Genomic DNA, 15,128 nt, shown 5'->3' with positions numbered 1-15,128 from the left:
AAGTAGTTAGCTTTTACCTTGCCGCCATGCCCAAGGCCAGGAACTTGGGGTTTATGGAGACAGGTCCCCACACTGTGGAAAACTTCACCTTGTTGGGTGATATGGACACCCGGTCACGGAAGCGCCGTGGCCTTAAGGACAAAATGTACTTGTAAATATGTTATGTTGTCATTTATACCCTGTATTTGTGTTTCCTGTTTAGTCCGGAGTACTAAATTTTACTAGGGGGGAATGTGTCACCCCAGGTCTGGATGCCACAAATATTAAAGGCTGTGTCTGAGAGCAGGAGGGAGGTTCCCTGGTTAGGGACAATTAGCATACAGCACCTCCTGTCCCAGGCCAGTAGGGTGAGCTGGCTGCCCCTATAAAAGCTGGAACTGGGGGCAGGGTTAGAGAGAACTGGACGACCTAGCTCAGGACTGAGACTAGTCCCAGAGAAGGAGGGACAGTTCAGCTGTAGCTGAGGAGTCCGTGAGGCAGAGGAGAAACTGCAAGCCAGGGACAGAGGCGACGAGAGTCGGTCCTGGCTGAGAGAATCACACAACCGGACATTGGGGTCCGAGGCTGTCAGGGTTGTAAGCCCAGCAGCAGAGAACCAACTCGCAAGGGATTGCAGGTCCCTTGGCCTAAGAAGCCTGGAGGCTCCGCCACACAGAGGGACCAGTACAGCGAGGAGAAAGCAAAAGGTACCCAAGGCCCGAGTCGCAAGCCATACAGGCGAGAAGTACACGGCCAGCTCAGGGACGTGGGCTATTACACCACGAAGAGGGGGATAGTCAGAAAGAGCATAGAGAGAACGGTAGGCCTACACACTCGCCCTGACCAGTGGGGCTCGCCCGAATGCTCTCAGACACCCAGGCCCATTCCTAACCTGTACTACTGTTGGGTCGTTAATAACACCTACAATAAAGACCCTGGACTGTTTGAAGCGGACTCTGAACTCTTACTATTGCGGCCTGCACTATCACCCCCAGCATTCACCTACACTGCCCTGAGGCTACACTCTTCCCGTGGGGAGTTATCCTACCCATGTGCTGCACATCAACACCAGCCTCAGCTGTCTGCCTTGCAGCGGCGGTTACCCTGACCACAATCCACGGGTGGCGTAGTCGGACATTCACAAATCTATAAATAGACTGCCACAACATTTGGTCTGACCACCCTGAGCCACGGGATCAGGTTGCCACTACTACCCCCAACATCGTACAGAAGCCCGGTTCCGGGTGCCCCACAGCCCAGGGGGTGAGTCATATACATATATAGTTCTCCTGCTCTCTTGTCCCCTTTCTCTCTATGACCAGTGATAGACTATTTTTATATCACATTTAGGCATCCATTTAATGTATACGCTGGGACATATAAGATAAACCGATACCTCTGACGGATGATGCACACTTTTAATGTTTCTTTTATGACTCTAAAACTATAAATCTGTTACACAGCTCCTTCCCGATCAAATAATGTGGACAGCTCCATTCCTCCCTCTGTGTATACATTGTGTAATGTGAATGTATTGTGCTCTGTGAACTGTATATGGGCTACAGAGAATGATACTTGCCACACGATGACCAGTAAAAGGATGATGGAATCCTGTAAATCCTGCAAAAATGAAAAAAGGGGAAATGGGGGAGGGTACAAATGGGAGGAAAAGGAAAAAATGACAAAACATTGTGCCTTTATGGCTAAAAACTCTCCGGATGCTCCTTGTAGACAAGTCGCTGTGCTCGCTCTCTCATTGCAGGTGCCAGGAATGACCAGTAACTGCCAATCACATGACCTCCTCACTGCAGCCAGAACATTTCTATTACATTTGAAACTTTCAAGTAAAGATTTAGCCCTGATTCATCAAGACTGGCAGTTCTCATATCGGAATGTGGTGGTTTCTGGTCCCTTAGTCTGACATTTATTTTCTAAACACTGTGTATTCATGAGCTCCTGAGTATTTGGGGGGGGGGGGAATTCAGTATTATGGGTACCACATAGTCCTCCATACAGTATAATGTTCCCCATATAGTGCTCCATACAGTATTACGGGCAACACATAGTCCTCCATACAGTATTATGGACCCCATATAGTCCTCCATACAGTATTATTGGCACCACATAATCCTTGGAACAGTATAATGGGCCCCATATAGTGGTTCATACAGTATAATGGGCACCATTTAGTGCTCCATACAGTATTAAGGGCACCATATAGTGCTCCATACAGTATTATGGGCCCCATGTAGTCCTCTATACATATAAAATAAATAAACAAATACTCACCTCTCCCTTATCCCTCGCAGCTCCAGCCCCTGCACTGCTCAGCACAGAGGGCGTGCTGTAGTGATGTCATCGCGCCTTCTACACTGAGACATCACAGAGTTCAGATGGAGAGGGGGAATGATGGGAGAGGGAGCAACAGCTGATGGCTCCCTTTCCTATTGTTGTTTTCAACTGTATCGGCATCCATGATATGGATACACACGTTCCATTAATTTGGGGCAAAAGCAGAAATTGTTTTTAATTGGTTTTTCACCTTTTCAGCAACAAGCAAAACAGTGAGAGTAACACCAACCAATATTGAGATATGTTCTCACTATAGATTAGATACTAGACAGCAATTAAAGTGAGAATCTAAAACATAACTTTTAATATTTAATAGTTAAGAACAATAAACAGATAATGCCACCCATAAAAAGAGAGATGGATCTCAATGCTGGAATGATTATTACCATTAACACAGTCAGGGGACCATCTCTATATTAAATATGTGTAAAAATACATAAAGAGCTTGTACTCTATCTTCAGGTGTGAAGACCAGGCTCTGGATAGAATCTGTAGAGGGAAGAGGGTGTATACGGGGGACACAGTAAGTCGCCCTCCCCTGAAACACCAATTTTTAACAGATCCAGATATACATCAATTAAACTAGGGGAAAATCTCTGTTCTTCCCTTTATTCCATGGATTAAGCATTTATTTCTATCTCCAGGAATCCAGACATTTAAATGAAAAACAGAGATTTCTCAAAACACAAGTATGAGGTCTGAGTGCAGATCCTACATATTTATAATAATTCATACATGATTGTGTCAACAAAATGTCAAAGGGAAAGTGCAGGGCCTCCATACAGGGCCGGCTGTGGTCTGCCCTTGTCAGAGCGGGAGCTTTGTGGGGATAGTTTAAGTTTGAGCCTAAAGGGACTAACAGGGCCAGCTTATACAACTACTTGGTCCAGAAGGAACTCCCCAGACAGCAACTTTCATCCCGGAGAAACAAAGAATGGGTGAGAGAATTCCATTTTGTTGACACAATCATGTATGATGAGTATTACTGTGTATCTACACAATGTTACTTTACTGTGTCCTGTTTGCTTTTTACACCTTCCACCATGTATTCTAGTTTCAATTTATGCGAGACCCCCCCCCATAATCCCAGGCGTGGGGAGCAGTGAATATTCTGGCAGCTGATGTCGGCATGTGAGGGCCGCTGCGCCGTTTATACACTGAAGTAAGTTGCCAGCCTCAGAAGATGGTGCCGCACCGTGTAGGAGCAAAGGGAAGGTGAGCAGAATGGTTTATTTTTTTTAAGTATGCGGCATGATGGGGATCATATATACTAGAAATGGCGACATATATACCAAGATAGAGGGCCACATATACAAGGATGGAGATCATATATACCAGAATGGGAGTGCCATATACACCAGGATGGGAGGGCCAAATACCAGGTTGGGGAGGACATATATACCAGGATGGGGGGGGGGGGGCATATATACCAGGATGGAGCGCCACACATACCAGGATTTTAGATCATATATACCAGGAAGGAGGGCCACATATACCAGTATTTTAGATCATATATACCAGGATGGAAGGGCCATAAATACCAGGATGAAAGAGCCATATATACCAGGATGAGAGGGCTATATATACCAGGATTGGATGACCATATATACAAGTATAGGGGGAACATATATACCAAGATGGGGGACACATATATAACAGGATGGGGGGGGATATATATATATACCAGGATGGGAGGGCATATACAGTTGAAACCAGAAGTTTACATACACTATATAAAAAGACACATATACATGTTTTTCTCAATATCTAACATGACATCAGGATAAACCTTTCACGTTTTAGATCAATTAGGATTACCATCATTTTTAATATTTGCCAAATGCCAGAATAATGAGAGAGAGAATGTTTTAAAGCATTTTTATTACTTACTGCAAAGTCAAAAGTTTACATACTGTACATTTCATTAGTATTTGGTACCATTGCCCTTAAACTGAATGACTTGGGTCAATCGTTTCTCACAATAGTTGGTCGGAATTTGGGCCCATTCCTCCTGACAAAACTTGTGTAACTGATCCAGGTTTGTAGGTCGCCTTGCTCGCACCTTCGTTTTCAGCTTTGCTCATAAATTTTCTATAGGATTGAGATCAGGGCTTTGTAATGGTCACTCCAAAACATTGACTTTGATATCCTTAAGCCACTTTGTTACCATTTTGTCAGTATGCTTCGGGTCATTGTCCAATTGGAAGACCAATTTATGCCAAAGCTTTAACTTCCTGGCTGATGTCTTAAGATGTTGCTTCAGTATTGCCACATAATCTTCTTTTCTCATGATGCCATCTATTTTGTGAAGTGCACCAGTCCCTCCTGCAGCAAAACAAAACCACAACATGATGCTGCCACCCACGTGTTTCACATTTGGGATGGTATTTTTAGGCTTCCAAGCTTCTCCCTTTTTCCTTCAAACGTAATGATGGTCATTATGACCACAGGACATGTATCCAAAAATTAAGGTCTTTGCTCCTGTGCGTTGCAAACATTAATCTGGCTTTTTATGTTTCTTTTGGAGTAATGGCTTCTTCCTGGCAGAGTGGCCTTTCAGCCCATATTGATACAGTACTCGTTTCACTGTGGATATTGACACAATCTTACCAGCTTCCACCATCATCTTCATAAGGTCTTTTGTTTTTGTCCTTGGGTTGATATGCACATGTTGGACTAAAGCATGTTCATCTCTGGGACACAGAACCGTTTCCTTCCTGAGTGGTATGATGGCTGGACATTCCCATTTTGTTTGTACTTGCATATAATTGTTTGCACAGATGAATGAGGCACCTTCAGGTATCTTGAAATTGTACTCAAGGATGAGCCAGACTTGTGCAAGTCCACAATTCTCTTCCTGATATCTTGGCTAATTTCTTTAGACATTTCCATGATGCTATACAAAGAAGCAGTGCGTTTCAGGTGTGCATTAAAGTACATCCACAGGTGTGTCTCTAATTAACTCAGATGTTGCCAAAAAAATAGAAGCTTACAAACACATGACATCATCATATGGGCAGTCCAGAATTGTTTAAAGGCATAGTAATCTTAGTGTATGTAAACTTCTGGTTTCAACTGTTTACCAGGATGGGTGACATATAACAAAATTGAGGGACATACAGTTATATATTTGGACAGAGACAACATTTTTCTAATTTTGGTTCTAGACATTACCACAATGAATTTTAAACAAAACAATTCAGATGCAGTTGAAGTTCAGACTGTCAGCTTTCATTTGAGGGTATCCACATTAAAATTGGATGAAGGGTTTAGGAATTTCAGCTCCTTAACATGTGCCACCCTGTTTTTAAAGGGACCAAAAGTAATTGGACAGATGAAATAATTGTAAATAAAATGTTCATTTCTAGTACTTGGTTGAAAACCCTTTGTTGGCAATGACTGCCTGAAGTCTTGAACTCATGGACATCACCAGATGCTGTGTTTCCTCCTTTTTGATGCTCTGCCAGGCCTTCACTGCGGTGGTTTTCAGTTGCTGTTTGTTTGTGGGCCTTTCTGTCTGAAGTTTAGTCTTTAACAAGTGAAATGCATGCTCAATTGGGTTGAGATCAGGTGATTGACTTGGCCATTCAAGAATATTCCACTTCCTTGCTTTAATAAACTCCTGGGTTGCTTTGGGTCATTGTCCATCTGTAGTATGAAACGACCAATCAGTTTGGCTGCATTTGGCTGGATCTGAGCACACAGTATGGCTCTGAATACATCAGAATTCATTCAGCTGCTTCTGTCCTGTGTCGCATCATAAATAAACACTAGTGACCCAGTGCCACTAGCAGCCATGCATGCCCAAGCCATCACACTGTCTCCGCCGTGTTTTACAGATGATGTGGTATGCTTTGGATCATGAGCTGTACCACGCCTTCGCCATACTTTTCTCTTTCCATCATTCTGGTAGAGGTTGATCTTGGTTTCATCTGTCCAAAGAATGTTCTTCCAGAACGGTGCTGGCTTTTTTAGATGTTTTTTTAGCAAAGTCCAGTCTAGCCTTTTTATTCTTGATGCTTATGAGTGGCTTGTACCGTGCAGTGAACCTCTGTATTTACTTTCATGCAGTCTTCTCTTTATGGTAGATTTGGATATTGATACGCCTACCTCCTGGAGAGTGTTGTTCACTTGGTTGGCTGTTGTGAAGGGGTTTCTCTTCACCATGGAGATTATTCTGCGATCATCCACCACTGTTGTCTTCCGTGGGCGCCCAGGTCTTTTTGCATTGATGAGTTCACCAGAGCTTTCTTTCTTTCTCAGGATGTACCAAACTGTAGATTTTGCCACTCCTAATATTGTAGCAATTTCTCGGATGGGTTTTTCTGTTTTTTTGCAGCTTAAGGATGGCTTGTTTCACCTGCATGGAGAGCTCCTTTGATCGCATGTTTACTTCACAGAAAAACCTTCCAAATGCAAGCACCACACCTCAAATCAACTCCAGGCCTTTTATCTGCTTAATTGAGAATGACATAACGAAAGGATTGCCCACACCTGTCCATGAAATAACCTTGGAGTCAATTGTCCAATTACTTTTGGTCCCTTTAAAAACAGGGTGGCACATGTTAAGGAGCTGAAACTCCTAAACCCTTCATCCAATTTTAATGTGGATACCCTCAAATGAAAGCTGAAAGTCTGAACTTCAAATGCATCTAAATTGTTTTGTTTAAAATTCATTGTGGTAATGTCTAGAACCAAAATTAGAAAAATGTTGTCTCTTCATTGTATTTACTACTCTTGAGCTAGCTTGGTGCTTTGTTGCCATTCTCTGTTAGTTTTGCTAGGTCTTCTGACCTCTATGCTTTTTGTTGTGTGTTTGTCTTTGACTGCTACTATTTCTGCTAGGAGGTGTCCAACTTATCCCAGTCCCTAGTTCTTGTAGGGATCCCTCCCTCACATCTATAGGTCTTCGTACAGACTAGCCGAGGACTTTAGCGGGTCTGATCGCAGGATCAGGTTCCCCGTTACATCGTAGGGATCTAGTTTAGTTTTATTGTAGGGACAGATATCCTGTATTTCCTTAGTCCCTGTAGCTGATCATAACACTGGTTGCCTGAGCTACAGACGGTACTACCCACACCACCTTCATCCAATCAGTACAGTGAGGATGGCCTGAAGAGGAGGAGTAGAGGAAGGACGAGGTGGAGAAGATGGACAGGTGTCCTCTTGGTGGGGACAGAAGTCTTGGCTGTTGGCAGTCTAACACACATGGCTGAGTTTATGTTCCACTGCATTTCCTGCGACCCTCACGTTATATGCATTTTGGCCAACACTAATTACTGGTTGGTCACCCTTCTAGACCTACGCTACAATGAGAACTTTCCATCTCTCCTTCCCGTGGCGGAGAGGTCTAATAAAATGTTGCAGTACTCGAAGGCCCTAGTTGAGGAATTATTAAAAAAAAAATTCCATCTGACAACGCAGGCAGCAGAGGTCACAGTTCCTTAGACAACAAAGGAGTACTGACGATTGAGACACACACCAGATGGAGCAGAGGCAGGGGAACACTAAAAAAGGTCTGGGACAGTTTTCTCAAACCCTCCCAGCGCCCAGGCCCTGATGTCTGGTGTACTCTGACAAGGAGGGAAAAGTTTTGGAAGATGCTGAGTACCTTGCTGACCGTACCAGCGTCCTTCATGATTCCTCTGTGCCTTACAACTATTGGGTATCCAAGCTGGACACATGGCATGTACTGTCTCTCTACACCTTGGATGTCCTGACCTGCCCTGCTGCTAGCGTTTTGTCAGAGCGGGTTTTTAGTGCCGCCGGGAAAATTATAACTGATAGGCACATCCGCCTCTCAACTGAAAATGCTGACAGGTTGACCTTTTTATGTCCTCCTCCTCCTTCTCCTCCACCACCATATCAACAGGGTGATCATGCTACCCTTACTATAAATCTTTTAAGGGTGTTTATAATACCCGCATTGAGAATTTTGAGAGGCCTATCGCTAACATTTTCTGATATAAATGTATACCCCCTCCGGGGGTAAGGCTGTGTGCCCACGTAGCGTTTTTCAAGCGTATATGCTGCGGAATTTCCGCAGCGTAAACGCTTGAAAAACGCATGTATATCCGCACCCCATGGTCCCCAATGGCATTCCGCAATGTCAATGCCCATGCTGCGGATTTTTCCGCAGCGTATATGCTGCGGTCAAAAATCCGCAGCATGTTCATTAATTTTGCGGAAGCGCAGCGGAATCAATGTGCGGATGGTACCCAAGTCTGGATGAGAGGAGACTCCCATCCAGACCTGGGTACCAAAGAACCTGTAAAAAAAAAGAATAAAATAAAGTTTATACTTATCTTCTGATGTTTTCCCTCCGTCGCGCTGTTGTCTGAAGGACCTGCCACGTCACTGAGTCATGTGACCCACCACATGACACAATGACGTCACCGCAGGTCCTGCACACAACAGCGTGAGCCGCTCAAGCCTCCGGACGGGGCAGAGAATGCATCAGAAGGTGAGTATAAAGTTTATTTTTTACCATTCTGAACAAGTTGTCAAGCACTTTTCCAAGTGATGCTTGGAGAAGTGCTTGATAACCCGCATGCGGAAATGCATGCAAAGACGCCTCACAAACGCTTCTACCTGGCGGGAAAACCGCATGTAATATCCGCATGCGATTTTCCCGCCAGGGAGAAGCGTAAAAAATATGCTTCAGGTCCGAAACGTGGGCACATAGCCTAAATGTTTTCCAGCCCATGCACTTAGTGCATGCGCATTATCAGTCTAGGATACCCACTCATTAATAATGGGAAAAAAAGGTTTTCTGAGTCCCTCCACTACGTCTCTTCAAAGAGGTATTGGAGTGCCTCCTTCTAATTTTTGGCAGTCCTTAAAGCGCATGCATTACCAGTCTAGGACACCCACTCCTTATTAATAGTAAAAAATGCTTTTCTGAGGCTCCATCTTCTTGTTGAGGGAGCATTTTTGGAAACCAAAAGAGCCGGATTCTATTAGTATATGATCCAGTGCCTTGTTGTGGGCTGTCAGGTGGTCGTCACATTGGGAGTTCTCACACTGCATACAGGATGTCACAGCCAGGACAGGAGACTTTGTACAGTAAGTATAGAAGATCCTGGTCTCCTCCATATTAGGCTGAGTAGATACGAAATGCTCCACTATATTCCCCAGCAGGGTTGATGAAATAACAGTCCTTGGTGCTGCTACGTTAAACTAATATCTTTTTTCAGGGCTAATTCAAATAGATTATATTCTCTAATAATACCGTTCTTATCTGTAGTTCATGTAGTTTGAGCTGTCGCAGTAGGGATAGCTATTACAGGCATCTAGTCAAGAATTATTGCCTTATAGTCCTTGCTGCTGCAACCTAAAAAAAATATCAAGGTAACATCTATTCTATTCCCTATTAATACCGCTGTTAGCTGTATTTAGTGTAGGGATAGGTCATAGGTATCATCTGCTGGAAATGAGTGTTCATTTTGGTCACATATATCTCTTCCACAGTCCATAACTTGTTTGCTTTTTCCCATAAACTCATTGACAGATTCGTGTTTTTTATGGTGATCTGTACTCAGAAATTAAGTAATAAAAAGGATGGTGGTGCTTGCAGTTGAGCCCTTGAAACCTGCTGCAAGAAAGGACGATTACCACAGTCGTCTAATGGGTAAAGTAGATAAAATGGTATATATCTGATATATACAGACTTGCGCTTGTAACAGGGCTGGGGTAAAAGGAGAAAGGGAATGACAAGAATCAGGTAGTTAAAAAATGTAAATTCATTAGAGTACAATAAAAGAACTGAAAAAGTAAAAATGGCGGGAGGATATTCTGTTTTTTTATTTTTAATTATATACGGTATATATATGGCGCCCCTGAGGGTTCAGTCGCCACAGAAGTACTGCACCTCACCCCGAGGTGTGGTGTCTCCCTTCTCTCAGGTAAGGTGGGAGTGCTGCACGGAACCCCAAACACCTGCATCCAACACTACCCTACTCCAGGCCGGCTGGGGGGGCAACATGCAGAGCGCAGCTGCTGAGCCTTGTCCCTGGCTGGATGGGGGGAACCAGTAGTGGGTGTGGGTGGAGGAAGTAGTTAGAGAAAGCACTTTGATAGGAGTATAAATAGGGAAGCCATCTTAGAGAGAGTGTGTTCAGTCAGAGGAGGAGAGTGAGATATGAAAGTGGGGTTCTGCCAGGTACACCCGAGCTGCCTGAGGAAGGACTGAAACCTTGCCCGGTGAACGCAGTGCGACGCGGGAGGCTTGCGCCGGTACAGTGCACCTGTGGACTGTCTAAGAACTGTGAGTAAATCTTGGATGACTGCACTGAGCTGCCTCCGCTCCTTTATTTCGCCGGTGCCATTTCCCTCCCTGCACTATAACGCCCAGCACACCTCCTCCATTTATCTACACTGCCCTGAGGCCTGCTCCACCTGTGGGGAGCCGATCCATCACAAGCTGTCCTAACATTTGCCTCAGAGGACTGTTGCAGCGCTGGTGATCCTCACCAGACACCGCAGGTGGCGTCACGGCAAATTCCCCTACAAAATATCCCCCTTTTTACACTGACCCGCCCTGGGTTACGGACCGGGCCAGCCACCGTGATCTCCCCCAAAAGCAGCCATAAGGCTCGGCTGTCGAGTACCCCATGGCCCTGGGGGCGAGTCATATATATAACAATAAGGACACTCGAGGTATATTCCTGTTGGTCCTGGATAAAGTGCGCTGTGCTTCTGATGTTAGAGGATAATAAGTGTGTGTACATATATCTCAGACATTAGCGCCAACAGACTAATCGTTAGCAAAACTGATAGAAGGGACAAAAAAATAATAATTAAGTCAATATAGCGATTCATAAATAAATGTCATAAAAGATTAACTTTATTGATGAAGTAAAAAGGTGCAGTGGACATACAAAAACAGGAAGATGGTGCAGATCACACATATAAATAGTAAAATGTAAAGGAGACTCACTGCTTAGTATAAAATCACAAATACAGTATACTGTATATAACCATCATCTGAAATATATATAAGCAAATATGTGTAAAAATACATGTATACTATTGATGATGCTATGAGAATATACGGGGGTATGGGGACTAAATAATGGTCAAGTATACAAGATTGGGGTAAAAGGTATATATATATATATTCCCATACATGGCACGGTCAAATAGCGTACACTCAGGATGGATGGGAAAAAATGAGTTTACTGCATACTTTGTTCACAGCAGGAGCTGCCTTACAATGTGCCCACCCCGACACATCACAGGAAGAGAGAGAATAAAAATGCTGCGCTAGCCAATAGGAGAGGGACGCAGAGTGTAGTGACGCATGCGTGAACTGGTGAAGTCCGGGAGCTTGCCTCGACCCACATCACATGACCGACCGTGACACAAACTGGATTGTGACGCCGAAGGGAACAAAAGATACAGGAAGAGAACTGGCAGGGCACCAGATGAGAATGCGTGCCACCGGGGCAATCTGCAAAAGTAGTGTAGCATTCATAGTTCATAGAGAGAAATCAACACTGTGCATAGTGGGAGCGTAATACTCAAAAAAGGCCACAAGATGGTGCAAAACAGCATGGTGTTATCTGTATAAAGCACAATGAAGATAACACAATTATGTGATATTATGACAAAAGGATAATAATATTGCCAGGGTCGGACTGGGGTGCCTAGGGCCCACCAGGGTAATTGACTCTAGGCGCCCACACTACAACTCTGTAATCTAACGAGATGCAATTTGCAGCTTGTCACTACATTACAGAACAGGAGGAAGCGCTGGGCATTGTATATGAGTATATGTAAGTGTAATGCCGGCACGATCTTCCTCCAGAGCGGATATACCAGCAGCGTGTTTCACACAGTAGATTCACTTGTGTGAAACTAGCCTAAATTCCATTTAGTATTCATTGTATTTCTGAGTCAATGTTCTACCAGTAAAACAAAAAGCTAGCTATCAATACTAGATTTCATGTATCACCTACCCTGTATCACTTTATAACTGGCTACCAACTGATCCGGTGGTCTACGCAGTATTCTCAGCTCTTGCTTGTTCACAATGCACAGCATTCACATTGGTCCTACATAAAAGAACATGTAATACTATTAGTTCTTTCATTGTAAAGAGGAAACGGTTGTATATTGTCTTATTTTGCAATTGTACTGTTTGCAGCGTACTTTGACCTGTAAAGGGGATGTTCTGGAAAAATTATTTTCTAGCAAGTGCCCTCAGCATGCCTCTCTAAACAGAAGATTCGTACCTAGGCACTGTTCACACCGTGTCTAAAATGTGTACGTTTCATCCATGAAGGGTCCGTTTCACGTCTGTGTGCCCTCAATGGGTCATCCGTATTCCATGGACACTGCTCAGCTCAGAAAATAATTTCCAATGCATCTTTCTGTTAAAAACGGACCAAACATGGATGTCATTCCCGTGATTTTCACAGACCCATAGAATTTAGTGTGTGTGTGTTTGGTCCGCATCACGGACCAAAAATAGTGCATGTGTTCATGAATTTTTTTCATTGACCCATGGTCCGTAAAACAACACTGATGTGTGAACACACATTAAAATCAATGTGTATGCGTGCTGCAAATGAGAAATGTGGACAACACATGTCAGTGAAAAATTGAAATGTGAATAGGTCCTTACCCGCTATGCACCGCTACGGTCTTCTACATCACCTTCTCCATGTCCATGGAACAGTCCACATAGTGTTTCCATCTATCACAGCCGGCACAGGAGCCAATAACTGGTTTCAGTGGTGACATGTGAAGCCAGTCATTGACTGCAGTGGAGCATGTGGCCATTGCTGTGGCAGATATAAGCACAGCGAGACCCAGAGCATTGACATGCAAGAGGCATGGAGGACCTCAGCGGTAGGGAGCAAGTAAGTATGAAACATCTGTTTATAAAAGCAGGATGCAAAAATATGGTAAAAAATCATGAAGATCATCCCAGCATTTTTTCCTTAAATTATACACAGGTACCTGTTACAGCTTACCATGGGAATGTGCCAGGCAGAGGCGATTTCACTGCTCCAATATGAGTCGCCTCCCTCTGCTTTACGTCACAGATTCTACAATTGCTATTGAACGTGGCATCTGAGGGTTTAAATAACTGGGTATGGTGGCATCGCCAGCCCTGATCTTTGCAGTTCGGTGCCTGCTGTATTATACTGCCTGCACCTGGCATGTATAGAGCACAGTCAATGTAGCAGCGCGCTTGCCTATTTTGCTGGCTCACGACCAGCCTCCCTTTATAGTCAAAGGGAGCATCAGGCTGTATCAGGAAAGTGCTGGAATTTTGTGAAATCTATCCGACTCTTTCCAGGCAGAAGAGTTGGACGGATTTCACAACGCAAGTGTGAAAATAGCCTTACAGTGTGAATGACTTGGTGCTGTGGGCTCGGATGCAATACCCGTCCCCGCATCATCAGTGCAGTAACAAACCTACAACTCCCAGTAAACCCTGAAGGATTAAATCTGACAGGGCATGCTGGGAATGGTAAGTTTCAGAGGGGAAACCACTCACATTATTATTATTATACATTTTATTTTAGCAGTGCAGTGTGTATATACAGATACTGAGAATTACACCCAGTATACAGTGCAGGAGAATTGGTACTATCCAGTGTATATAAAGGATAATACATAGAGAATTATGCCCAGTATACAGGACAGAAGTGGTACTCTGCAATATATATAAATATATATATATATTTATACACACACATTATATATACTGTAAGGCAGCGCTTGTCATTATCCTGGGGGATACTCGCTTCGCTGCGTCAATTTAAAACACACCTGCCATATTTTCCGGTATTTCTCAAGTCAGCAGTTTATTAACTCCATAAACTGCTGATTTCCGGGTCCACCTCCGTGGCCCACCGACACAGATATAAAGTCCACGAGCCCAAGTGGCAGACCGGCCCACTTGGCTCTAGTTACAGCCTCCCGCAAGGTAATAATAAAATAATGTCCATGAAAATGTCCATAACACAAATAGTATTACCTACGTCGGGCTTTAGCTGCTTTGGTCCATTTGTTTCCCAGATGGGGTCTCTAGCCTCTGGCCCTCCAAGGCTTACTGACATCCACACGGGATCCAGGCTTCACCCGGCCTCACTAGGCTTCAGACAAACAGTGTCCCACCCACCCGGGGAACAGGCCTCATGCCTCTCTCACAGGTACACTGCACACTGCTCAACTCACCAGGTTTTTATATATCCTGTAGACACAGCCACAGGACCTGTGCTTATCTCACAGTCACGTGTCCATACCTTCTGTGAGCAAAAGGACCTGTGTGATGTCACAGTCATGTGACCAGTCAGCTGAGGGGGAGGAAATAGCCTAAACAGACATACTAGATCATTATAGCAATGCCGCTGCACCACATATTCCCCCCCTCTGTTCAAACCTGTGGGGTTGAACACATAATCTACACAACAGTTTAAAACCCACAGTTCACACAGAGACCATGCACTTGACCCTTACGTTGTCCAGCCCCTGGAACATTATTCATTGACATTAGCCCATTCCTTAGGGACCTCCCATCTGTCAAGGTCACTGACTTCGTCAGGTCACCTTTCCGGGTCGTAACCTTGTCAGGCCTCCCCCGCTCCCAGCGGTCAGTCGAAACCCTGTCAGGTCTCCCCCGCTCCCAGCGGTCAATACGGCAGTGCAACTCACATGTCCTTGTACCTAAGGTCTGGTTCGACTCCGTATTGTCCAGTCCTCTATTGGGTCGTTTGTATGGGCCACCCACACCTGAGTTACTGGAGGTCTCACTACCTCTAAACCCACGCCCACTACTCTCA

General features: G+C 44.4%; 1 long non-coding RNA gene across 1 annotated transcript in view; it reads right to left on the bottom strand.

Moving 5' to 3' along the window:
- LOC141207892 (uncharacterized) overlaps positions 1-14,608 on the bottom strand; it is a 33,559-nt gene extending 18,951 nt beyond the window's left edge. Inside the window, exons 1-2 of the long non-coding RNA XR_012278206.1 lie at positions 14,524-14,608; positions 12,291-12,386 (exon numbers count right to left, since the gene is read on the bottom strand). This is a non-coding gene — a long non-coding RNA (uncharacterized lncRNA). The remainder of the gene's footprint in view (positions 1-12,290; positions 12,387-14,523) is intronic.
- Between the last annotated feature and the right edge of the window lie 520 nt (positions 14,609-15,128).

The sequence above is a fragment of the Phyllobates terribilis genome, unplaced genomic scaffold (genome assembly GCF_046119375.1).
Source record: "Phyllobates terribilis strain yellow unplaced genomic scaffold, ASM4611937v1 Scaffold_164__1_contigs__length_4228542, whole genome shotgun sequence".
In the NCBI taxonomy this organism is placed as follows: domain Eukaryota; kingdom Metazoa; phylum Chordata; class Amphibia; order Anura; family Dendrobatidae; genus Phyllobates; species Phyllobates terribilis.
The sequence above is the reverse complement of the archived record's forward strand: the minus strand, read 5'-3'. Positions and strand labels throughout refer to the sequence as shown.